Raw genomic sequence first — 27,859 nt, 5'->3', positions numbered from 1 at the left:
GAGGTGTCCTGTCTGGTGTCCTGTTCACAGCCATCATCGTGCCCATTATTGCCTCAACGAATGGTCTCCTATGCTATGCCAATGACTTCAAACTGCTGACTCCAATTAACCCTGGCGACAACCCCGCCCAGCTCAGCAACAGGATCAATTCCCAACTTAAGGATCTAGAATTGTACCTGGCAAACTTCAATCTAAAAATCAACCCTCTGAAGTCTGCTCAGGTTATATTCTCCCTTAAATCCATGCCGACAGTACTCAACGTTTCACTCGCAGGGGTACGAATACCAAACGTACCCTCGCACACAGACCTTGGAGTTCTGTTCGACCAAAAGATGTCCTTTGTCAACCAGATCGACAAACTCAGTACCAGATTTTCTCGCCTACGGTGGATCTCAAAGCAGCAGCTGCTACACGTCCGACATCCTGCCACTGTTAAAAGGTTCATCACCTCCACCGTCTACACTGCCATTCTCTATGGTGCAGAAATATGGGCCTCTGCTGCACATACAAACCTTAAGTGGGTGTACACTGCTGAATACTGGCTACTGAAATGGGCGAATAACAAGCTTCGGCTACCTCCCGCTACCACAACTACCATGATGGCACAAGCACTCGACATCCCGAGGTTGAAGTTCCTGATCGTTGAAAAGAGGCTGGTCTTCACAGCCAAACTCATCTCAGGCCAAATATCATCTCCAAATATTTGGAATGCTTGCTCTTGGAGGATTCCACAGCCAGGCCTAAGGTCGGTACCAGCACTTGTGGCTCACCACAACAGGCTTGTACTCACCGAAAGATTTCTGCCCAAGCAGATGCTCGCTGCCATCAACCGTGTGGACGCCGACATCGACACCATAATAAGTAAAAAGAAGGACAGACACAACTTTATCAAAGCTCTTGAAACCTGAATCACTGCCAAGTTGTATTTGTTTTTCTTTATTTGTGTTCAGCTCCTTGTTTTTATGATGTATTTGTATTTCTTTTTGCATTTGTAATCTGTATTTTGTAGCCTTTTGTATGTGTTCGCTATATTTTGTAGCCATTTCAATTTGTACTTATGTTATCTATATGTGAACCCCTGGCGCTCGTCGCCGTGATGGGATATTGTGCTGTAATTCTACTTCACAATAAAGATTTATTTATTTATTCAGAGCGTCAATAGAGACAGTACGATAGGCCCTGGTGATACCTAAAAGAGCCACTCTTTGAGCAGACATTATATGCGTCCTAATTACAACACGTGCCGGACGGTCAGCAAACAACACGAACTGACGACAATGTTCAAAATGTCTCGAATGACCAACTAAAATGTGAAAACGATGATTATGTGGTTTTGGATTATTGAGGCATCATTCACAAATAGTTTCTGCCAGAGGGACAAACGATGTACCAAAATTACTACAGAGAAATTCTCAAGTGGTTGCAGAAAAGAATCCTTCGTGTGCGACCAGAGGTCAGTAAAATTTGGATCCTCCCCCACGACAACGCACCACCCCATACTGCCGTCTCCATTACAGAATTTCTGGCTCAGAAGAGCATTACGGTCCTCTCGCAATCGGCGTATTCACTGAACCTTTCTCCGTGTGAGTACTTTTTGTTCCCAAACTGAAAAAGAAACTGAAAGGAAATTGTTAGGAGTCGATAGAGACAAACCAAAAGGCGATAACCGACACTATAAAGGAGTTCACAGATGAAGACCACTAGACTTGCTTTAACGACTGTAAATGACGTTGGAGACGTTGTGTAGCTGCAGAGGGAAGTTATTTCGAGAGTGACTATTGTTATTCTGCATAAAATTCAAATAAAATTTTTTATTGGTTTAATCTCATTACTTTTCTGATAGACCCCTTATTTATACACTGTGTGAGTAATATAAATACATTGCCCGTCTCTGAAATTTCCCCAGCCATATCTGAAAATCTGTACCATTAACTGTGACGTATACGAAAGTAAACGATATTCATTTTAAGTTGATTGGCTCAGAAGAACGAGTCTAACCTAACCAAGAAGAAAAACAAAACACGAAGCGAGACTATTTGAAAATAAAAAGCATTTTTGTCGTTGTGCCGTCGGAATATTATATCATGCCGTTCTTAAATCCAACAGGGAGAAATTTCAAATATTTGCTTAAAATTCATGGCTCACTGGCACTTTCTCGAAAATTTTTGACAAAAGTATTCGGTTTTTAGGTTGTGACTAATCTCTTCATGTGTTGTTTTATTAAATGCATTGGATTCATCAGGGCCGGCGGAAGCGGGCCTGCATTAAGGCGGGCGCCACTACAAGGTGGGCGCCTTTTCGAAGTGTTAGTATGAAGTTTAGTATGTTTAGGGGCGCCTGCCTTGCAATGTGGGGACGCCCATTTCAGCTTTGCAGGCGGGCATCGTCCAGCCTAGCGTCCGCCCTGGGATTTATCACACAGTAATTAAAATGTAGCATTTAACTTGATCTGTTATTTCCCACGATTTTCTTATTTTTTATTTTTTGAATAATAATCAAGCTTATATACAGTACTTACTTTAAAAGAAGTTATTCTAGTTCACTGCATGTGTCGTTTCTCAAAAGCGCTCATAAATAAACCAAATAAAGAAAATGATGAAAACTAAAATTTGAAGTAATGCCATTTCCGTATTTTAACTGTTCTTCAATGAATTTATTCATTATAAAATGGAGTCTTCACTCTGATATGCCTCAATTGATTATATAAATGACTAAAATCTTTACGTTTGAGGCGACTTAATTTCCATTTTTTAATAATATAACTTATTAAGAAATTAGGTTTTTAGTTTTATTCCAACCTAAAAAAAAAAAAACAAGCGAATACACCGGAACTTTTGCTATCGCGCTTCCTGAGAAAGTATGTGCTAAAATACTGTTATTCGCACGCATATCATTCCTAATTTTAATTTCTTTACTTTCGAATTTATTTGTTATTTGCAGTTTTTGCAGTAAGCTCTAAAAATGTACTTATTATTTGAAACTATACACATAACAAAGGACACGGTATTCTCTTCTTTTATGAGTTTAAAATTTTTACGCTTATAATTATTTATATATAGAATATTAGACGGATCAAAAATAAATGAGCTGAAGAAAGTGTTGCATAAAATATATTAAATATAATAAATATATGAACAGTAAGACATGAGTCCTTTTATTACATTAGGCATAAGAACGAAAGTTTACGTTGAACAATTGTGCAACTATAAATTGTAATTTAATCAGAACTCTTCAGCAAAATTTGATTATTTTGGTTCTTACTCTCTTATGAGATGATAAAATCATCAAAACATTTGTAGGCGTAGTAGCAATTTTTGATAAATAAATGGCATATCCATTTATTTGCCATAAATCTTGACAGCTTGTTTTGATGGTGCTGTAATTCTGATATTAAGTAGGCATCAAAATAAGCCACAATTTGGTTAAATAATTGAGATATAAATACACTGTACTGACAAATAGGCAATTCGTTGTAATGACGTTATACTCGTATATTAGAGATTGCTGTCGATACCATTAAACAGAGATAAAATGAAGCTGTATTTCGTTATATGTTTCGAATTTTATTATTCTTTTCTACACTTCATAAATCCTGAGTCCCCAGAATTTTTCTAATTAGTAAAATGTGAAACGTCTAGGATTCGGCTGTGGTCGAAATGTTCTTGGATATTCCGAATCACTGGTGTGTCCTAGTACGTGTCCTTATTAGCTATTATCATTGCACATGCGTAATCATTCTTGCTTTGTTTGTGTTTTCCCTATTGTTTTACAGAACAAGATAACAGCATGTTAAAAATCAAATCATTACAATTGTTTTTGGTACAGCAAGTATAAAACTTGTTTGGCTGATATAAGCAATCGTGTGTAAACTCTCCGGTTGTTCTTCTTATTGTTAACAACATTAAAAAAAAAAAAAAAACAATATATAATATCACAGTGTTTAAAGTAAGAGATATGTGCGTGCGCAGTCCGTGACATAATACGATGCTCACGATACACAAAATAAGTAGTAGACGTAACTTGAGATGTGTGTAATGATATTGTTGGCTGAAAGATGATGCTTAAGTTCTTAATTTGCGTGATTAGCTGCAAAACATATAGTTTACTAAGAAATACGATGATAAATTTTAATCAGTCAATTTGAAGGTAATGTAAATGCAAAAGAGATAATCATTATTTGTCAGACTGGTTCACCATATTAACAAAAGGAATTTTCCCATAATTAATATTTAATTATGGGAAAATTCCAATAAAATAACTACATACGTAGTTCAAATTTATGGGTAAACTATGGTGTATCTACACCGATATTATATAATAAAATAAGAAAATCCCAATAATATTAAAATAAGAAAATTCCAACAATATTAAAATAAGTAATTTATTGTCTGCAGATAAATTTGAAATAAAGGGTGTCCGAAATATTTCATAATGAAAACTTCCTCTTTAGTTTATGAAGTGGAGAAATTAATTTCCTTTTTCTTCCCTTTTTTTTTTTTTTTTTTTTTAACTAGGACGCGATTCGTGACATGATTCACTGCCGACATCCAGTGTAAACAAAATGTGATTGGTTGGACAACGTAGGTACTACCCCTATTTTGTCACTACATCGAATCATGTTCCAAGCTCGCTCAAAATGTGTATAAAGAGATTGTGAACAAAAGACTAAAACTATAAATAAATAACAATTTCTAAACACAATCGCATGCAGTATAATTATTTCAATTTCTCTTAATGTATGAATATTAGTCTCCACTTAATATACATACCTGTTAGGAAAGTTTATAACTTTTTAGAAAGCTGTCACTTCCCCCCTTCCCCCCAATATAAACCGGATTAATTAACAAATCGACCATTCATTATGCTTAATACGTTATGCAATGTATAATGTTGCACCTGAACTGAGTGCTATTCTAATTAAAACGAAAGCGTTATTTTATTTATCCTACAATAGGAGGCAACTGGCAAAAAAAATAAATAATAAATAATAATAATAATAATAAATAAATAAATAAAAGCTCATTTTGCACTTGAGTGTAAACGTGCACCATTATAAACAAGCAACATTTGGGTAGGGGATAGAAGAGGGTGGAATCAAAAGTAGGTCATCGTGTTGTAATTCTGTCAAGGGATATAATCTCTATTAGTCTCATTAAATCAGGACATCGCCCCTTATCTAGCTGTCCACTCTGTCGACACTGGTTTTAGACTTAACAGAACTCTTCGCACCGTCACCTTCAATAGAGGAGAGAAAAACCAACACTAAATGCACAGAAACTTAATACGACCCTTGCTCTACTATAGTAAGCGTTTCTCGAAGGACTTTTAAGAAAAAATGCCACAGAAAACAAAGGAGGGGAACGAAAGGATATCCCTAAACATACCAACAAGGCTTTAATCAGATAAAATTTCCGGGGTGTAGCTGTAGTAGTGAGAGTTAAACAGGTTCCTTATCTGGCTCGGAGTGCCAATAGGGGCGAGGTGCGTTTGTATTGATAGGTCACGATAAATAGTGGTCACCGCTTTGAACATTCAGACCACGCTCTTTGTCAGATTTTGACGCTGTCGTTCTTGGAAAATTTCTGACATTTAAGTGATGGAGACATTCAGGTGCCTTTCAGCATGCTGTCGGTTGCTATGTTTACAATAAGTGATAACATGAAAAATTCGGATATTAGGAATATCAAGCTCCAACATATTTTAAAAGGCAATTGATACAGTAAAAACTACCACCCGAATGTATTACTTATTTTTATCTACCTTAAAATTTACATGCTTAACCAGTTCAAGCATGCATGCTAACAAGGCTGATTACTATGGTAGAGTTTGAAACCAATTTAATTTATGATCTAATATTATAGCAAACAAGATATTAATCGTTTATGACGTAAGAGGCCTGACGTAGCCGAGTGGTCAGGAGCGCGAGTGCAATAGCACACGCTCTTTGAGTGGACCGGAGTTCAAGCCCGTGACTGCTAAATACGATTAATATTTGTGGTGATTGATTTATTGTAAATTCCACTGACCAGGTGGTCATGCCGGAGTATAAACAAGAAAACATTTACTGTAATCTTTTTTCGTGTTTCTCTTAACACCATTTTAGCAAATCCATCAGGGATGTTATATCCTTCACTTTATATGTATATCGCTTCCCTTGAAGACGTGTTTCATATTAAAATACATTAATAAAAAAATTACCGACAATACATTGTGAAAACCTTGATTCTTTCACAATGGTTACTAAGCGTAATGTGTGCAATATGTGTATCAGTACACTCTTGTCCAGATTTATAACTATTCAGGGACCTGAAAGAAAAATAATTGTGAACGAAGTTTGTCCCCGATTGAATGAAGATTGAGTGAAACGCGGATCCAGCCGGCCACAGAAGACCCTGATATGTAGCACCTTCACTCACACACCAAAAGTAGATGTTAATTTGGAATGATTTGTAGTGAAACTTATGTGTGACTACTTATTTTTTTTTTAGTGTTGGGGTTTGTAAAATTAGGACAGGTTATATATATATATATATATATATATATAGGGTTTTTTTTGTAAAATATAAACTTCAGAACGGTGAGGAAGTCCCCTAGGAAAGAGGGGAGTCCGGGATCTAGAAATTTTTTTGAAAATCATGGTGCAATATTTTCGAATTTGGGTAATTTTTGCAGTCTTTAACAGTTAGTTTTGAATGATTTTTTTCCCTCAGATCTCAAGAAAAATATTATTGTATCATTTTGGCCACTTGTTACTTTTGCTTGCGCGCTGTGCACACACACACGTCATTGTTGTAGTGTGTTTTATAAAGTAAAGGTGACTTTTTGCTATTACTTGATACTTCAATAATATCACACTAAGTGTTAATTTGATATTTCATATTACAAAATTATAGTAAATTGAAAAAAAAAACCGAATTAATAAACCTAATTTAATAGGTATTATTTATATAAAGATTTATATTATTCTAAAGATTACAAAACTGTGCATCTAGTTTAACTCCGCTGACACGCGACTCGCCAAAGACATTACAGTAGTAATAATAAATAATGTTTTGTTTTTATTATTATTTTTTATATTCTAATTCACCGAAACGTCCTTTGTGTTATTCGAAATTAGAATTCTTGTCTCACTGATTTTATAACTTTCTCATTTATATTCTGATGCATCTTCGTTTTAACTGCTTATAACAAAACGGTGCTTCAGTGAACAATATTGTACATTTTTCCCGCAACATATGGATTTCATTACCAATGCATGCGATTGTGACAACATACGTTATTCCAGGATCGTGACCATGCTTAAATATGGCTGCAATGCTATATTGTGCTAGCTTTAAATATTTTTTAAAGTTTTTTTTTTTATTATTTCTATTTCTGAACCATGCAATTAGAGGTTGGGGAATTCTTTTATTTCTCCAAGAAATGGACTAAGCCAGCAGAAGACTAGATGATTGCGTGAGTATCATTGAAATCCGTTTCGTAGCATAAGGGGTGAAATATATAGTAAATAAATGAAACATATAAGTGTAATTAAAGTGAGAGAACATAATTTAATATTCAGATAAGGGCCAAGATGGAACTGAACTAACAGGAATGCACTCAAATCCCAAGCAGTGTTGCCACTAAGCCTCCATTTAAGATTTTTTTGTTGTTGTCTTTTCTCTTTGGTATTCACGAGATGAAAACGCAATTTGCATGCTGATCCATATCCACCGTTTCCTTAGTGGTGTCATATATCACGTGCTTGGTTGGTGGCCTGTTTAAATGAACGAGAGACTGCCATTTGAGAAGGCTATCACGTAATCCCAGTTAGCACACGTTTTATTCTTAATATTACACATATACGTACGTAATATCAAAGAAAAAAACTAACTATTTTCCATGTGTCACAAAACCCAGTTAAAAGTAAAGACCCTCAAACATAAAATACGGAGGAACCGCCCTTACTTACATCCGTTACATATTCTGAATAGACATATCATTCTGAGGATTCATGCAGACGAATTCAATTTACCACACGCTGAATTCTGTTTCCAGTTGTCGCCCTCCTCACTTACCATTGTTATTGGGCAATAAATTTGGATCGCCTCTCTCTATGTGATGAAAAGTCCAAAAGACCGAAATGATATTAAATAAATATTAAATATTGCCCAACGTGAAGAAACATTGTCCTTCTAACCTGATTACGTTATATAATTCTTAGAGAATGGAGAGCAGGGTTTTTTGAGTCAACTTTGCGAAAGAGTAGAAATAAAGAAAAGTACAACAATGGAAAAATAATAATATGACATAATTGAACAAAACACGGAAAGGGACAAGTCGAAATTAACCCCTGTCACTACACTGCAATGACCTAAATGGGAAATAACACTGCCTGAAAAAAAATGGAACCTATGACCCTGAATGCAACAGAAACGGAGTAATAAGTTTTGTTACTGAAGGTAAGTACTTTTTTTCAAGTATAATGCATAGAAGAATGAACTTTTAAGTCTTAGAAAACAATGTGGAGTGATAAGGAGGATTAGGATGAAGGCTGATGTTATCTATTTCTAACATGATTTATCATGTTAGAAGTTTAACATGATTAAAGAAAGAAGAAGAGGTCGGTACACTTCCTATGAAATAATGCGGAAGACATAAAACCTGCACGTAACCTGGTCTTTGGTCGGATTTTATGGAGGAATTGGTACTTTTAAGGTAAAGAGGATTATAATGTACTTGAATACCCTTGTAATATCTTACACTTAAGTAATACATATGTACAATTAACTCTATTTTCACCTCTGTGACGGTGTTCAGTAAATATAAGCGTAGGTCAGATTCATGCTCATGTCAAAACTTGTAAGCAATTGAACAATACTGGTATATTATTTTGCCAACCTCTAGACAAAAATAGCTCAATAATGCTACATAAATTTTGCCATTCCCAGAGCGCCGGCACCTGGATGTTGTTGGTTCCAGCTTTCAGTGTTAACAGGGTCTTAGCCTTGCTAATTATTTAAATAACTATACTGACCCCATAAGGTCAGAGTAATGCACAAGAGAGAGAGAGAGAGGGACAGTGCAAGAACATCACTGTATTTAGCAGCCATGCGGGCTTTAACCACTTGAAACGCATATACAGATGTATATTTGAATATGCATTTTAGGTGACAATGAATTTTTGAAATCAAATGCCGGAGAATGTGAAATTCTGAAAACAAAACAGATTTCACAACACAGATTTGACTGTGGGTGGAGTAGCACAGGTAGCAACTTTCTGTCATCAAGGCGAAATCAGTTCAGTTAGCAAAAAAGAATCGTCTCACATCTGCGACTAGCACTAATTTTATTTTATTTTCTATTCTCGGTTGACCACGAAAGACTGCTCATGCTATACGAAAGCGTTAAAGAAAGAGTTTTGTTTTATTGAGTAAGTGAGGTACTCAATTTACTTATTCAATTGATTAAATATGTACTGATTCTAAATAAATCCCAAATCTGCCCTACCACCACACGAGATGTTCTCACATCTCGTGTGGTGCTCCCAAAACCGCATTAGCTACTAAATGTTTTGAGCTTTATGGAATGAAATTTGCATGCAGTCTTGTAAATCTGAGAAGTGTCTGTTTATATTAGAAAAAATAAGCAGATTTGATTAATGTTCGTTAAGCCCAATTTTCATTATGATATAGTAGCAGGTAGTCATTTTTATAAAATTTCACCGTATAAGAAATGCGAAAGACATTCAAGGTCTGTGTGCACTTTTGTTTCTAAAAAAGTAACAAATAATGCTAGCGCCCTGGAAGGAAGTAGTGGGGAGCACCGGTAATACTCAGCGTTGGCGATATCACCGTAACACAAAAGAGTACAGTCTGTTCTCCTTCGTGTGTCACAAGATGATGTCAGGCAATACGTTCCTTGTGTGTTTGATGAAACGAAAAACAAATAGAGCCGAAATTTACAGGCAATTAGTGCAACGGAACCGTAAAACTGTGCTCTGGAGTGTCAAACATTATAGTGATCAAGCGATTTTCTCAGTGATTCTTAGAGCGTTTACTCCAAGCCACAGTTTTCCTTCGGTTTGAAACATTTTTTTACCTTTTCGATAATCAAAAACAAACTTAGTCTTATGAATTGTAAGCAAGTTTAAGAAAGGAAAAGCACCTTTCTTTTTTTTTTTTTTTTTTTTCCCTTAAACTAACACAAACTTTTATACCCATTGGTCAGTCTACCGGCACTACTCCTGCCTTTCTGTGGTGGGACTGGGAGAAGAAATCCACTCTCTCGGGACTGAAAGGAGAAAAGATGGATAACAAAATGTTTCCAACTTTCGTGCGATCGAGCTAAAGAATAGAGACAAATTCCACAGATAATGACTTTTCTCAACGGAAGAGGTTGAAAACAACCCCTCAAGAGGAGATACCAGCTTTCCTCATCTTGCACTCTTTATCAGACCAGTCTCTTGAGCAAATTATCACCCTTCCTAGTGCAGAAATGCATTGCGTCTGCTGCAAGTTCACCTAAATCAGTAAGGCGACTCCAGTCTGGGGATCTTCTGATAGAAACCACACATCTCAGGATTCCGCATAGTTATTAAACTTAACTTCTTTTGGTGGACATCCAATAAAAGTTACTCCACATGCCACCTTAAACTCCTCTAAGGGAGTAATAACAGAATGGGACTTATTACTTGTATCAGAAGAGGAAATTTTCCAAGAGCTACACGATCAAAAAGTCATCCAAGCAAGGAGAACCATGATTCAAAAAGACTGTACTTTGATTCCAACAAGGAACATAATTCTTACTTTTAGCTCTCCTAACTTACCAACATCTGTGAAAGCAGGCTACCTACATTTCTGTGTCCGTGCACCTTAGAAAACTCAGAAAAACGACATACTCTATTTACACTGGGTGATCACTGAATTATGACCACCTACCTAATACGAAGTATTAGGTAGGTGGTCTAATACTACCTAATACTTTTTCCCTCAGTACAGCAGCTATCCGACGTGGCATTGATTCAACAAGATGTCGGAAGCGTTCGGGAGGTATGGTCAACCTAGCTGTGTGTAATTTGGTCAGCAATGGAGGTGATTAGTGTATCCAGACGTCTGATAAGCCTTTCCATAGTGTCCCACATGCTCTATGGGATTGATATGGGAGGAGTTCGGAGGCCAATCGATATGCTGGAAGTCAGAACTGTGTTCCTCAAACCATTCCTGCACAACAATTGCACGATGGCTCCGCGCATTGTCATCTTGGAAGACACCATCGCCATTCGGGAAAAAGTGTAACATAGTGGGGTGTACATAGTCAACAATCATTGTACGATAGTGGAGACCACTGATACATTGTTCCACATGCATCAGGGGGTCCAAGTTCCTGCCAGTGAAACATGCCTCACACCATACAACCGCCTTCACCGGCTTGCACTTTTGACACCATGCATGATGGATGATGGAAGAGCCTCATGTTGTTAACGCCAAATCCGTACACTACCATCCACTATATGGAGTAAATAACTTGACTCATCCGACCAGCACACCTTCTTCCCGTCTTCTAACGTCCAACTTGCATGCTCTTTGCACAAGGAGAGTCTTTCACACCGATGAACTTTGGTTAGGAGAGGATGCTGTAGGGGTCGTCTGCTGATATAGCCCATACGTGCGAGCGTGCGACGCATGGTCATGCCCTATATTGTTCCGGGTTGGCCCATGTTGTATTGGGTAGGCAACTCTTCAACAGTGCTGCGCATGTTCTTCTGTAAGAGTCGTCGGATCCGGCGCTCACCTCTAACATCAACCTTTCGCTGACCTTTGCAGTTTTGTCGTCGGGTCGTTGTTTGACCATTTTGAGGCCAGTCCTGGTACACTTTAACTACGGCAGCTCTCGAACATCCTACCAGTTCAGCCGTTTGGGAAATCGAGGCACCAACTCGTCGAGCACCCACAATCTGTCCTTTATTGAAGTCCGATAAATCCTTTCTTTTACCCATCACGCTCGGAATTTTACTGCCTACTAAACCACTGACACCTTATCTATGCTACGTAGGTCGACTAACTCCGCACTCTCGTACCTCACGTTGTGAACAGGTCGCATTCAGTTTTTATAGGGGTGGTCATAATTCAGTGATCACCTACTGTACATTGACTCCTTAAGTGCATTCACCGCCATTCAATCTACTACTTCTCTCCACCATCCCATTCCATTCGGAAACAGATCCGGACTCAATTATATCAATGTCAAACATCCAACCAGACGGTCAGCTTCTGCTGGATCATATAGCTTATGCTGGTCATATAGGCATCCCAGGTAATGAATGTGCAGATCGTGCTGATAAACATCCTGACAGCGGATCATCCTTCCATCTGAAAGTGACATACACTGATTATAAATCCATTGTTAAAATAGCATGTTAAAATCAATGGTCTGAACTGTGGCAAACCCAAATAAATAATAAATTATTCCAGATTAAAAAAAAGAACCTCAGCTTTGGACTTCTAGCTTCAGGAGAAGTAGGCGAGAAGAAGTCATTTTCGCAATACTCCGAATTGGTCATTTTTATACAACTGATGTGTTCTTGCTTATGGGAGAGAAACCTCCTCAATGTCCAATCTGTTAGATTCAACTAAAAATTAAACATATCCTAATAGTGCCCTCAATACTTAAGTATCCGGAAATCCAATTTTTATTTTCTATCCAATTTACAGGAACCTTTAAATTTATTAAACATTCTTGGTAATAATGGAAATTTTGAAGTACTGTTTCAATAATTGAAAGGCATAAATTTACATAAGCATCTCTGACAACCATAATATAAAAGGATTCAGTCATAAATCATGAACTGGCACATTATGTCCCAAGAGGCCCTTATGCCAAAAACCGTAAATAACAACAACCGTAAGACTATATTATTGTAATTAGTGACGGACATAATCGAGTCATTCGATTATATTCGTGTAATTCGAATGATGAATAACTACTAATCATTCGAATAATTACTAATGAACATAATAGACTCATTCAATTATGACAAATTATTCGACTCATTCGATTCTACCCACACTATCCGAACGATTAGTAGTGGTGAAAATAATCGAGAGGTTATAATTGATTCATTGGATATGAAATTTTACTAATTTTACATCACAGTTAGTGACGATTAATCTGTGGATAATCCTAATGACTGTTACTATTGTATTTGTTACCCATTCTTTGTCGATTTTTTCTAATATTTTATTTAATCAGATTCAAATTGTCTTTAAACCATGTAAACTTTTAATTTATTGTTTGAGTATCAAATGCAAAATATATTGTAACATGGGTCAACATCAGTTTCATCATGTTCTTTGGCGAGCACCCTATAGTTTATTATTATTTTTTTTTTATTTAGGTGAGCTAGCCGATGCATAAAGCGCCTACCGTTTTCAGTATATCCTTCAGTTTTGTTTGTCTGTCTGCTTGAAACTGTTTCCTTGAAAGCTGGGATGCATTTCCAAGAAATTTCATATTTTAGGTCTTTTAGAAAAAATTATCGAGCTATCCCGAATTGCTATCCCGAATTTAATTAATGAATTGTTATCATCGAAAATTGAAGAGAAGTGTTAACTGTCTGTCTGGTCAACATATATGGAAAGGGGGAATCAACAATTTCAGACATACACACACAAAGAAGAGTTAGTTTTAAAATTTCTTCCTAATTTTTGTCCGAGAAAATTAATTACTTAAACAAATTCATTATTCGTAATTGTTCTTTCCGAATCAATTCAGATAATTTTCGTCTAACGCTGTAAAGAAATCCTAACCGTATTCAGAGGTAATATAGACGCAAAAGAAGGAAATTATAGTTCTGTAATTTCCTTCTATTTATAAAGTGTGTCGATGCAGCAGTCATTGTTGTTGGTTTGAGATCATACAGGTTTTTTTACAGACACACAACAATTTTGTGGGCTTTTCTCATTCCTACAGCAGAAAGCTGGCCATAACGCAATTTACAGGAGCGATATTTTGAAGCCTCGTGGCTGGAATGGAGATATGGTTGGAGCTAACCAATCGCTGTTGTGACATAGTTTGCACATTTTAAAATTATTTACGTGTTGGGAAAAAGACCACGTGTAGTCATTATTCTTACTGAATTACTGAAAGAAATGGATACTAATATGTGAATAAATGGATACATATTGACAATTACAAAGGGGATTTATTGTGCTTTAAAAATATAGTTTAAAAAATATATCTATTTTTGATATACAGTATACTGTCAAAAGTAATCGGAGGTTGAGAAGACGATGAGTCTTTTTCAAAGAATCTTTTATTAATACAATATTTAAAAACATGTCGATCCACCAATGGTCTTAATTACTCTTAATTCATCCCTCGTCTGTGGGCTCTGAAGCAATTTTTGATAACTGAAAGTCAGTATTGTGGTCCCTTTCTCCTTCAACAGAGGTCAATTCATCTATATTTTGCAGTCCCATTGGCCTCGCCCTAAGCACACGTTAAAGTTTCATCCCTGTGGAAGGCCCTCGTGGGTAACAAAGTTGATAGAATCGCAGTCATTCCCACACCGGATGGAAAAGACCTGTGTTCGAGTCCCATGACGAGAGGAATTTTTATGGGCCTTTTTCACAAGGTGGATGTGTTACTCGATCTCAGGAGAAGGTAGCATGCTTTTTTCTCCAGGAAACTCGGGTTTTTCTTCCAGCAAAACAGAAAAATCGACCACAGAACGACAAACGCAATTTACAGACAGTATATGCGGAGTAATATGGCTAGAGTCTCTAATACTCCTAAAATCCAATAATAGCAACAACAACAACATCCCTGTGAGATGAACTAAAACGTCGAAGGGGTTAAGGTCAGGGATTGGAACAGGGTAGTCAGGATTTTGCGTGCCTACGTCTTCAAACCTATAGGCATCGTATGATGACTTCCTGTGATATACTTATATCAAATCGCAGGGATGTGCGGATACTTTTCGCAATAGAGTGCCTCTCTACGATATAAGTGTTTTCTGGATTAGGTTTTTGAATTCTGCCATCAGGCCTGAGAACAAATATTGACAAAGCACCAAAAGAGAAAACTGTCACTTTTTTTTTTTTTTTTTTTCCTGCATGGATTCTGTTGATGAGCGGCGGTTTCTTTCTCAGTATTTCTGGATTTTAAAATGGAATACTAATTATAATATGCCGGATGATAAATTGCAATTGATAAACATTGTCGGGTCTTAAAGGAGCTCTATGACAAGTTGACATTAATAATAATAATAATAATAATTTATTTATCCCAATTTTATGCTACCCTTGTTGGAAGATAACAGCAAAAAGGGAGGAACAACCCCCAAAGGCTGTTTTGGGGGTTGTTCCCTTTGAAAAAGATATGAATAATAATAAAAACATATAGTTGTGAAATTATAAAGGTATTATTCAACAGATAAGCCATAACTGCTACCAATTCCTTAAATTCCGATCTTCAGGTAATTCTCCAGTGGGGCAAAGACAACTTACTTGATTTCAACCCTTCTAAAACTCAGTCTTGTCTTCTCGCAAAAAGCATTCTTCTGCTCCTATGCTTATCTTTAGTGACACTCCGATTTCTAGGCAAAATGATATATCTCTTTTGGGGATTACCCTGACTTCTAATCTCTCTTGGCACAAGCACATTACAAATATTGCTCCCTCTGCATCTAAAAAACTTGGTTTTCTCTTTCGCTCTCGGCGTTACTTTTGTTCCAAACAGTTGCTCACTCTGTATAAATCGCAAATCCGCCCTGCCATGGAATATTGTACCCACATCAGGGGTGGTGCCCCCAAAACCACTCTCAGGCTTCTTGATTCCATTCAGAAGAGGGCAGTTAGGTTAATTAACGACTCATCTCTAACAGAGTCTCTGCACTCGCTGTCTCATAGACGTACTGTTTCTGCTGCATGCCTCTTCTACAGATACTTCCATGGGCAGATACATCCTCTTCTACAGATTCTTCTGAATTAGCTTCTATAATTCCTGCTCTCTCTTTCAAAACAATCCGAACACGTGCTGCCACCAGCCAACATCCATTTACTGTCCAACTTCAAATTCACAGAACCAACTTTTCATCTTCCTTGTTTATTCATTCAACTGCCGTTTTCTGGAACAACCTTCCTTCATACGTATTTCCTGAAAATTACAGTCTACAGAAGTTCAAGTCCAATGTCAACAAATATCTACTTTCGTCTTCTCAACCTCCAACCCAAGCACGGTACTAAGTACTATAGGTTCTAACACCTCTCGTGTTTGGGGTTTACATAAAAAAAAAAAAAAAAACTAAATCGGACAAATTTGTACTTTTCCTTATAAAGACCTCCGAAAGCCAACAACATGTGGTACGTGGTTTACAACAGTACCTATAATTACATTGTGAACATTTTTACAATTAGAATTATAAAAGAAATAAATGATGAAATGATTGTACAGAGTGTTACAAGCTCTTTTTGACAACTATTCCTTTAACTTAATTTCCAAATTAGTAATGGATTTCCTCTATGTTTATAAAGTTCAGGAGTTAAGCGAAAGGTGATTTGAATCAGACATCCCTGGTTTTAGTAGTTTCTTGAACTGATTTAGTGAAATGGCATTTTTGATAATTTCAGGAAGATTATTCCAGGATTTAGCGCCTTTGTATTTTATATTTTTCTGTCCTATGGCTTTTCTGAAAAGCCATAGGCGCTTTTCCGAAAATTTTATGATATTTTTTCTTCTTCTATTGTTAAGAAAAAGGATCTGAAGAGCTGAGGTAAGTTTGTTGTTTTCAATGTAGACAAAGGCTGCCTCAGCTTTTTGTAGCAGTTAGTTGGTAGATGCTTAGGAGTCATGCTTCCTTGTACAGTATCTCGAACTCACCGATGCATAGCAAGGAAAGCCTAAAATTGAACGAACGCATCGAGAATGGAGTTGATTCTCGCAAGATTTTCTTGACAAGTGGTACACTACGAGATAGTTCCATAGGTAGGTGGGGCTGAATTAAGGAAAAGAATACTAATCTGAGAAGGGAAGGAGACACCCAGGCAGAGGCTCGGGCGAGTATTCCCGCTAGTGACGAAATCGTCTTTCGTATGATGATCATTTGTTTATCCTAACCCAGTTATCATCAAGCCAAATTCTTAGAAATTTTATTTCATTCACCGTTTCGAGTTGTTTTTCTTTGTACGCTATTTCGAAATCAGTATTTGGTGGTTTATTTTTCATTCTAAACATCACGTATTTGGATTTTTCTGGATTTAGTATAAGCCGATTATTTGTTCCCTGATTCACAGTGAACAGTGCTTTCGAGATTTGCAGTCATAGAAGAATCACTAAAATTGGCAGTGGCATCCGCAGGAACCGAAATTCGCTGTTTCAATTTTTTTTTTCTGAAAATTTGAAGATACATTAGCTTAATCTCTGTTTCCCGTTATCAGTAACATCAAGTAAAAATACTTACAGGTAATTCGTTTTTGCTTTCGATTAGATTTGTTCTTCGGCCAGCAACAGAGCTTGCATAGACAAAAAGTCTCTGAATTATCTCCTCTCCCACACTTTCTCGAACTATCGCGAAGTGGGCCATTACAGCTTGCGTGTTATACGAAACCGCTTTTGTTGACATAAGTAATGTTAAATGCTTTCGATATACAAAAGGAGATCAGTTTTATAATTACCCCATTTTTAAATAATTACTGCGTACTGGAATATGCTTCTTATCGGCAAAAAGCACAATTGAGACTCTAATTAACTCGTGAATGCCGTCAATCATTCTGCAAAAAGAAAAAAAAAAAAGAGAAACACGTAATTTCGGAATGTTTTCATGCTACTTCATTGTATAGCATGATGTTTGAATAAGGCGATGCAAACAGAATTTCAGGCATATTCAGCTTAGCTCCACCATGAAATTGACACAATTTGCATTTTCTGTATTGTTGGCATATAGTGGTTACTATGGAAACTAGGGCATACAGTGAACTGGAGTCTAGGCTACGCGTGTGCCGTGCACTGGAAGTGTAAATGACAATAATCTAGAAGCAGATGGTTATCTGTTAAAGGCCGAGGTCACGTGGCAAGCAATAATTATCTTCCGTTAGACACGTGCTTAATAGTATTAGGTAAGTTCGGAAGGTTACTTTGGGAGGCTGTGAGTCAATGGACCGTATCAGTTTTAGAAAAGCAGATACTTAATTTGATCTACGCAAATAAGGCTTTCACGTATGCGTGTGTAGCAATACTGATTTTGTAAACCGATAAACGCAGAAATGTGAGTTGTGACACTGCCCCATATACGCGCACACACACACACACACAAACATCAGTGGTATTTAGGTAAACACTGATACGCACTACTTTTAAATACCCATGAGTGGTAGCTCAGGACTGAGCGACAACTTATGGAGTATTTAAAAGTAGTGCGCACCTGATTGATGCACCTGTTGGTTGTATGCCTCAAGTTTCAATAGTTATGGAAAGACAGGGAAAAACAGTGAAGAGAAAACGAGGATTCACTGGAAACACGAAAACGTCAGCGATTTAGAACTTGTGCTTTACTTCAGATACAATGAACTTGTTCATCAGATTTCGGTAAACCTCTCTATTATTAGATAAACAAGATTAAAGGCCGAACATAAGCGAAGTCTTCCAGTGGATTCAATAATCTGTAGTAGTTAATGAAATACAGTTCAACAGCAGTTAATAAAACCTCCATAGGTTTCAAGGATGAATCCATTATTCGTACAAATTGTAATTTTTATGCCTTGGAAACAGGATTGGATTTGCTACTTGGCCTAGTAAATTATATTGAAGTACGTATAGTACAAAAACAATTTATTTTTACGCAGCAAAGAGCCAAACTCATTTGCTACAAATGCATAAAACATTTCATACTGTGGAGAAAATGGTCACCGTAACAAGTTGGATAATTTTATGCTACAAATAAGCAGTACTGTTCCCTAAAAATAATTTGCAATTTATTTGTAATGTGTTCCATTGTCTAGAAGACCGTTTCTGGGATTATATTATTTTTCTCTGAAGTTGCTAAATACCTGTTGAATTCAACTTACCCAAACTCTCCGCTCAATCTCCTTCACGGCTGTAAGGTTTAAGTTTAAGTTTAAGACAGTGGTTTTCGACCTTTTTTTAATAATGGCGCCCCTAAGTAATTTATTTTATTTTGTGGCACCCCTACTCAATTTTATGCATTTTAGATCCGGATTCTCTCTCTGTATATATATATTAAAAAAATATGTTATATTATAGTTATTACAATAATATAACTGTAAACAAAATTAAAATTCATTATACAAATTATATATACATAATTTTATTTTTGGTACACATAGAGGTATTAAATAAACATCAATTATAGATCACCACAAAATTAAAAAGATACCGTACATCTTTTTAAAACGAAATAAAAAATAAATAAATAAATAAGTTTAAGTAACTTAAACCCAAATTATGTGGCACCCTTGGAATGTTGTTGCGGCAACCTGAGGTGCCGCGGCACCCAGGTTTAAGGCTTTACGCACATCAGGCCATTTTGCGGAGAAAGACAATTAGAATAATAAACAAACTTCGGTTCAGTATGGGGTTCCTGTCTATCGTTGATCTAGTCAAGCATATTGCATCTTAATAATAATAAAAAAAAAATGTTAAGACCATAAAAAATCATGGTTTTGTGGAAGTAAGCACAGTACTGTACTTCAAATAAATTCAAAAACTAGACAAATTCTTGGAGGGGTGGATATTTTTTATTATTTTTTTCCCCTCTTGGCTGATGCTCTACAAGTTTGGTTTCTTACAGCATTTGCCACTTTAGTATTAGATACTAAAGACCACTGAACTATTTTAATTAGCTTCACTGCTGAAAATATTTGAAAAACCTATTCACTCAGCAATTGCAGTTCTTTGGTTCTGCCACCTCTCTGCTTATATCCCTTCGGCATTAATAAAGATCGACGACTACCAACCCCCTCCTCAAAATTTTGTTCGTGATAAACCAGTTGACATTGTTATCCTCGATATAATTCAGTATACGACAGAATTTCAAGTTATGTGCTCCTCCTTGTTCTGGAGCACTACTAATAAAAGATATCCTTCTCCACATTCTAATCCATTCAGCGAACTCAGTTCCTAACCACATAAAGGATTTTCTTCCAATCTCCCAGTCACCAGGAGTGGCTTATGTTCAGCAGCATTGGAATTCTTCCTATGTATCCATCTGAGTTGTCTCTTTTATGGTGACGATTTAAATCCTTTAATTATTTCCGGAGACACAAATACACTAAAACAATTATTCAAGATATCCCTTGTTCAACTGTCAGAAATACAGTATTTCAAAATATATCACTGTTCTATGCAAGAAATCAACTAAACAAATTTCGCGCAGATCTTCACCAACAAGAAAAAAATTAAAATTAGAATTAAAATGTTCATCACCGGTAAAAAAAACAAACTAAAAAGATAATAGCTAACAAAGATTTGATCTGATGTGGGACGATAACCCAACTTTCTCTCTTCATTTGAAGCCACGAAAATCAAAATCTATGCAACCGTGCGAGAACTTTCTGGAGTGCTGATTGTCCGCTCTGCAGAAAGGTGCCTGCTTCTTGGCATTATGCATGCACGCGTCATTTGATCCGCAATTTTGCACCTCGCCTGGTTCATAGGACTGTAACATTGGACTCCGAGGTGGTTAACAGGATATCGAACAACCCTTATCATTTCTAAATCCATTCTTGAGCTCCGATTTAAGAGTCTGGAAGACTGCCCATAGTGCCAACAAAAACATCTCTATTCTTGAACAATTAGTTCCTCACACAACGAAGAGATTCTCCTGACATGCCCCAAAGTATTGAATAACAGCTTATGAAGTGTCTCCTATAGCGCGCGCTATAGAAGACACTATAAGATTAAATCATAATTGTCCTGCTGTACCTTAAGTCTTAACTCTTAAAAGTTCCGTGAGGTCATTATTACTGATTTTTACTTTTTTTTTATTTTATTAACAACATAATAACAACAGGTAACTATTAATAGTGTATCTGAGAGCAGAACAATGAACACAATTGATAACAATAATATGAAATCCAAAAGGAAGATAAACATTGATATAGTGATATATAAACATTGATCTGTGTAAACAGATCAATGTTTATATATCATCTTGCCTTACAAAAACATCTTGCCTTACAAAAGTGTCTACCAGCAATCTCTCTCTAGCATGATTATTCTACTCATCTCGTCGCAGTTTTTTTATTATTGTAATCGTTTTTATTTATTTTTGTTTAATTTATTTTATAACCTTCATATAAGAGACTCGCCCGCTCTAAGAATTTATTTATTTATTTATGTACTCATTTAATAACGCCTTTCACATTTTATTAATGTACGTATTGAATACTCCAGATCCTTCTAGCCGTTATCGATGTTCTGAGATACATCTTGGAAAATAATATAAAAATAAATTAACCTTATTCTAGTTTTTATGCATAATCTTAATGCTAAAAAAGTTTGAGTGGTGCTTGAATCTCTCTCTCTCTCTCTCTCTCTCTCTCTCTCTCTCTCTCTCTCTCTCTCTCGTGGGTCGCACAGTTGGTACGATTGTCGTCTCCCTCACACCAAGTGGAAAAGACCTGAGTTCGAGAATTGTCGATGAGGGTAGGAATTTTTGTGGACTTTTTCAGAACGTGGCTGAGTTAATCATCTCAGGCGAGGATAGCATGATTTTCTTCCAGTAAACAGAAAATCGACCTCAGAACATATGAAATTTATAGCTGCAATGCGTGTCAGAGAGCAATATGGCTTTAGTTGTTGATGCTCCTTTAGGAGCATCAGCTCCTAAGTCCATATAGTTCTGTGTATACAACATCTATATATATATATATATATATATATATATATATATATATAACCATACAAATAAATTAGAATGAGAGTTAAAATAAAAAAAATAAAATAATGCCAGCAGTATGGCAAAACAAGAGCGAAAGTAGTCGAAATTAAACCTAAATTAAATCAAACCAAAGAGGGAAGAGAGGGGTGACAAGAGTAAAAATATTGCAGCAGAAACTCACTCTCTAAAATAATTTAGAAAATCTAAATGTAAGAATAATAATTCATTGAATTTTGAAAGCCAATTAAATAGAAATTTAACGGCGCCCCTTCTGACGGGCACCAGGTCCAAATTTATGTGAAATATCACAAACAGAGATGTAAACCACTACAATAAAATAAAACAAAAATAAACCAAAAGTAGACTGTCCATTACGCCCCATCTCAACAAAGATCACAAGGCCAATAATGGTCAGGGAATCGCTGCATTTCGATCTCTAGACAAATCGCCGCAAAGCAGAATCGATCGAAAGATCAGTTCTCCCCCCGATTCCCAGATCGAACCGCCAATGCAGGGGACTTGAACAGTGGTGGTCCTGTTGCAGCGAAAATTTAAAAAAATATAACAGATACGAGCACTCCAGTGCAAAGCCACACTACTGACAAAAGTAATCTTAACCAGATTATATAGACAAATAATGAATAACAAATAACGCTGCGCCTTTGCTGCTATCCATAGTTCATTATTTGTCTATATAATCTAGTTAAGATTACTTTTGTCTAGACATACTAGAAGTCCCAACGTGTGTCACTTGAACACGCCCCAGACCATTACCAACCGTACACGTGCCAGAATAGTTCCTTGTTGACATGACGGGTGCATAGCTTCTTGCGGTTTCCGCCAAATACGCACCCTCCCGTCCGCTCGAAATAACTGGAAACAGTACTCATCGGACGAGGAGACTGGTCTCCAATCATCCAAGGTCCAGTGCCAATGTTCTTTCTCCCAGTTGAGGCGTAGCGTCCTGTGTCGTAGGGTTAGCAATGGGACTCTGGTGGGTCGGCGGCTCCCATAACTTATTGAAGGTAATGATCGCCCGATGGTGTTGGTGGAGACGTTTCTGGCACCGCCCTCGTTGAAGTCGGCAGTGAGTTGTGCCACTATCCCTCTCCGGTTGGCTAAAACAATGCGAGACAGACTTCGAGGGCCACGTTCATCCACCACCTTTCTCCGCCCACAGCGCTGTCCACAGTGAGATGCTATTCCGGAAATGGCGTATTCCCGATACACTCTTGATACCTTCGAATGGGGATAGTGCAATTTCTGTACCACCTCCGCGAGAGAGTGACCTATCCCTAGGGCACCCACTATCATCCCTCTTTCAAAGTTCTGTTAGCTCACGACGTTTATCCATACTGATATCGAATTACCGTCTCCGTGGATGCGGCGTACCTAATCTACCTGCCAATCGGTGGGTTCATCCACAAGCGAAACGGGTGACAGCTTTGCTTTGTCCAGGAACGAGGTATCACATTAATTCCGTCCTTTCAGTGTATACAGGGTGTTTCAGTTAAACGTTTCAGAACTTCTAAGAGGGGTAGGGTACATCCTGACAACTCGAAATCATATAGCAATGTGGGGTCGGAAATGGTTTCCTGAAGCGGTGTTGTACACAGAAGCACCATAAAAAGAAAAGAGACCGTAAGTGAGAAATCGTTTTAATAATACATGAAAAGAAGCAAAAGGTACATGGATTAAAGTAAGTGTTCGAAGTTTCTTCCACGGGCTACAATGCACGCCTCACATCTCCGACGCATGGACATCCGAACATTCTGGAATACTCCAGGCGAATTTCGAATTTCTTGAACAAGAACACCAAGTTAGTAGGATGGATGATTACACGAACGCAGAGTTAGCCGATATGCATTTGGCGTACGGGGCTGCAAATTGTAGTGGGCCAGCCGCACAGCGTTTGTACGCGGAACGATATCCGACGAGGCGTATTCCCAGTCATAATTTCTTTGCAAGACTGCACCATAGGTTAGCTGAGAGAGGTTCATTTGAAAGAGCTGACAGGGACAGGGTAAGAACAGCACGGACTCCAGCCGTCGAACAGAATGTGCTGCAGCATGTACAGGGGAATCCAAGAACGAGTACACGAAGTCTAGCAAACGCAGTCGGGATTTCCCATTGCAGCGTCTGGAGGATTCTCCGAGAACAAGACATGCATCCGTTTCACGTGCAGCGTGTCCAGACACAGCAACCGGAGGATTATGCACCTCGTATTGCTTTCGCACAGTGGTACCTTGGAAAATGTGCTACAAATCCCCTTTTTCCTGCTGAAGTGTTGTTTTCCGATGAGGCATCCTTCACAAGGGAAGGAATTTTCAACACGCATAACGACCATATCTGGGCGGTCGAGAACCCGCATGCAATACGACGTCGTGCAGCACAGATTCGATTTTCGGTCAATGTATGGGCCGGTATTATGGGAGATCACCTCATCGGACCTTACCTGTTACCGTGTCGTCTAACCGGACCTATCTACTTGATCTTTCTGCAGCAAGTATTGCCACAACTTTTGAGAGATGAACAGATTTCTGCATCGACGCAACAGACAATGTGGTTCCAACACGATGGAGCCCCTGCCCATTATAGCGGAGATGTTCGTAACTACCTGGATGTCACATTTGGTCAACAGTGGATCGGACGTGGTGGTCCCGTGCGTTGGCCTGCTCGGTCACCCGACCTATCATGTCTTGATTTTTATTTCTGGGGTCATATGAAATCGCTAGTTTATGACACCCCTGTTGACAATGCTGAGGAGCTGGTTGCAAGAATCGCAGTAGCTGCCGAAGAAATTCGAAATTCGCCTGGAGTATTCCAGAATGTTCGGATGTCCATGCGTCGGAGATGTGAGGCGTGCATTGTAGCCCGTGGAAGAAACTTCGAACACTTACTTTAATCCATGTACCTTTTGCTTCTTTTCATGTATTATTAAAACGATTTCTCACTTACGGTCTCTTTTCTTTATGGTGCTTCTGTGTACAACACCGCTTCAGGAAAGCATTTCCGACCCCACATTGCTATATGATTTCGAGTTGTCAGGATGTACCCTACCCCTCTTAGAAGTTCTGAAACGTTTAACTGAAACACCCTGTATATATTTAGAAGTTAATAATAATTTTTAAAAAAATACGAAAAGAGAGAAATAAATAAAACTAGAAAACCAGAAACATAAGTTGTTGCATAAAGCATATATGCAACACCACGTCCTGCAAAATGTGAGATATATAAATTAGAGAGAACGAAAAATAAAAAAGAGCGAAGAAACAAATAAATAACGAAAACAGAAGAGGAAATAGAAGAAACCTGGTGGTAGGAATATATATATATATAATGTATGTATAGTTTGATTGTTTAAACTACTTCAGTTTTCTGGTATTTATTTTCTATATAGGTATTAAGGTGTATACGGAACAGGAGAATCAATTAGAATGTGTAGTCTAACCTATTCCTGGGGGTCTGTAATGCTATTAAAGATATAACTAATACTTAATGAAGTTAAAGTTATAATTATAATTATTTCACAATCTTTAAATATCATTAATTAATCATCAGATCAATATCAACTAAATATTCCTTTACCTGGTCATCTATCCGCTACTTCATCGGGGGCTTTGAGCGGATCGATAGCGAGATTAAAGGAATGTCTCATAATTATCCGTTTCTGTTAACTCCTTATCAGTTTTGTCATTGTATTGAGATTATTTTTGCTCTTATAAATTATGTAATTAATTGAATATGGATAGATATAATTTAATTTGTTATATCAGTTAATTTTAATTTTTAGAGAAACTTTAATCTTAGCATCGTGATCAGCAAACTGGTGGAGGAGAAACAAAGCCCAACGGGTAATTATCGGAATAAGGGAGAAGAGTTATACTTACGGTATCTGTCCGGTGGTGGTCTGTCGGAAAAAGAGGGGTTAGTCCCCTTCTCTATTTGTTGTATAACAGGGTTGGTTTTGAGTGCGCAGCCGCGCCTATTGTTAATTGATATTGTTGCAGGGCGATGCAATTTGTAAGTCATGAGATGAGAGGACTGATTTCTACGTAGGCCGGGGGTGGGGGACTGAGTCCGGGGGAATACTTCCGATTTATTAGAAAACTACGTGGTAAAAATAACATATACACGAATTGGTTGTTTTTTTTATAAATATAAAATAAATTTTCTGTTTATACTCCGGGACGACCAAACGGTCAGAGGAGTTCACAAATAGACAGAATACAAGAAACAGCACCGTATTCAGTAGTCACGGGCTTGAACCCCGGTCACTCAAGGCACGTGTACTTATGCACCAGCGCGCCTGACCATTAGGCTACGGCGGCCTACCTCTTTTATTGCAGGCAGTGATTGGATACATGCTTGCCTGATGCAATGTTACCCACAACAGCGACAATGCTAGGGGTTTCACATTAAATAACTAATACAGGTAAAATTACATAAGACAATAAACGTATAATTACGTATTTTACATTTAAAATTGATATTAACATGGGAAATGAAAACATATGAAAAGACGATGGCAGTCACTCGGTTGAAGACGAAAGCTGGTCCCTGATGATGCGTCTTCTATACGATTTGTCCTTTATGAACTTTTTGTAGTCCACATCTATTTACATGCGTTGTCTATTGTTATTTACATGCGTTGTGTATTGTTATTTACATGAGTTGTTGCTATTTACATGACTTAGTATTTGCTATCCCTTTGGACTGGGCCGGTATAGCTTTTCTAAGGCATAATGGCCCGTATTGTCCTAGGGAATAGCTATTTACATATATACAGCCTCTAATCAAGTGAATCTTTTGTATGGTGTTATATATCTATTTTGGATTTTTAATTTTTGGATGGGTTGGTTAATATAAGATAACAGATTATAGTGCGGTCAGAGGACGAGCCTCCTCTGAGCGCAATAAATCCGGACCTCAATTTAGGTAGTTTTTCTTTTGCATTATGAATTAGACATTTATTCTGATTCTGGTTTATAGTTGTTTTATTGTATTGTCAATAATATTATTTGTGCAGATGTTCGGTTGATATTTGATGTTCATAAGTATGGCCGCTTTTATGTGGTGTTTGCTGGAATTGTTGGGAATATTGTTTTTTGTAATTATAAAACTGATAAAAACCCTCACAAAAAACAATATTCCCAACAATTATACCGGGCCAGTCCAATACCAAATCATGTAAATAGCAACAACTAACTCATGTAAATAACAATAGACAACGCATGTAAATAGCAAACAACCAATTCGTGTATATGTTATTTTTACCACGTAGTTTTCTAATAAATCGGAAGTATTCCCCCGGACTCAGCCCCCCACCCCCGGCCTACGTAGAAATCAGTCCTCTCATCTCATGACTTACAAATTGCATCGCCCTGCAACAATATCAATTAACAATGGGCGCGGCTGCGCACTCAAAACCAACCCTGTTATACAACAAACAGAGAACGGGACTAGCCCCTCTTTTTCCGACAGACCACCACCGGACAGATACCGTAAGTATAACTCTTCTCCCTTATTCCGATAATTACCCGTTGGGCTTTGTTTCTCCTCCACCAGTTTGCTGATCACGATGCTAAGATTAAAGTTTCTCTAAAAATTAAAATTAACTGATATAACAAATTAAATTATATCTATCCATATTCAATTAATTACATAATTTATAAGAGCAAAAATAATCTCAATACAATGGCAAAACTGATAAGGAGTTAACAGAAACGGATAATTATGAGACACTCCTTTAATCTGGCTATCGATCCGCTCAAAGCCCCCGATGAAGTATCGGATAGATGACCAGGTAAAGGAATATTTAGTTGATATTGATTTGATGATTAATTAATGATATTTAAAGATTGTTAAATAATTGTAATTATAACTTTAACTTCATTAAGTATTAGTTATATCTTTAATACCATTACAGACCCCCAGGAATAGGTTAGACTACACATTCTAATTGATTCTCCTGTTCCGTAT

The sequence above is a fragment of the Mastigoproctus giganteus genome, chromosome 5, assembly GCF_048544385.1.
Source record: "Mastigoproctus giganteus isolate SK-2022 chromosome 5, ASM4854438v1, whole genome shotgun sequence".
In the NCBI taxonomy this organism is placed as follows: Eukaryota; Metazoa; Arthropoda; class Arachnida; order Uropygi; family Thelyphonidae; genus Mastigoproctus; species Mastigoproctus giganteus.
Note: the sequence above shows the minus strand (reverse complement) of the source record.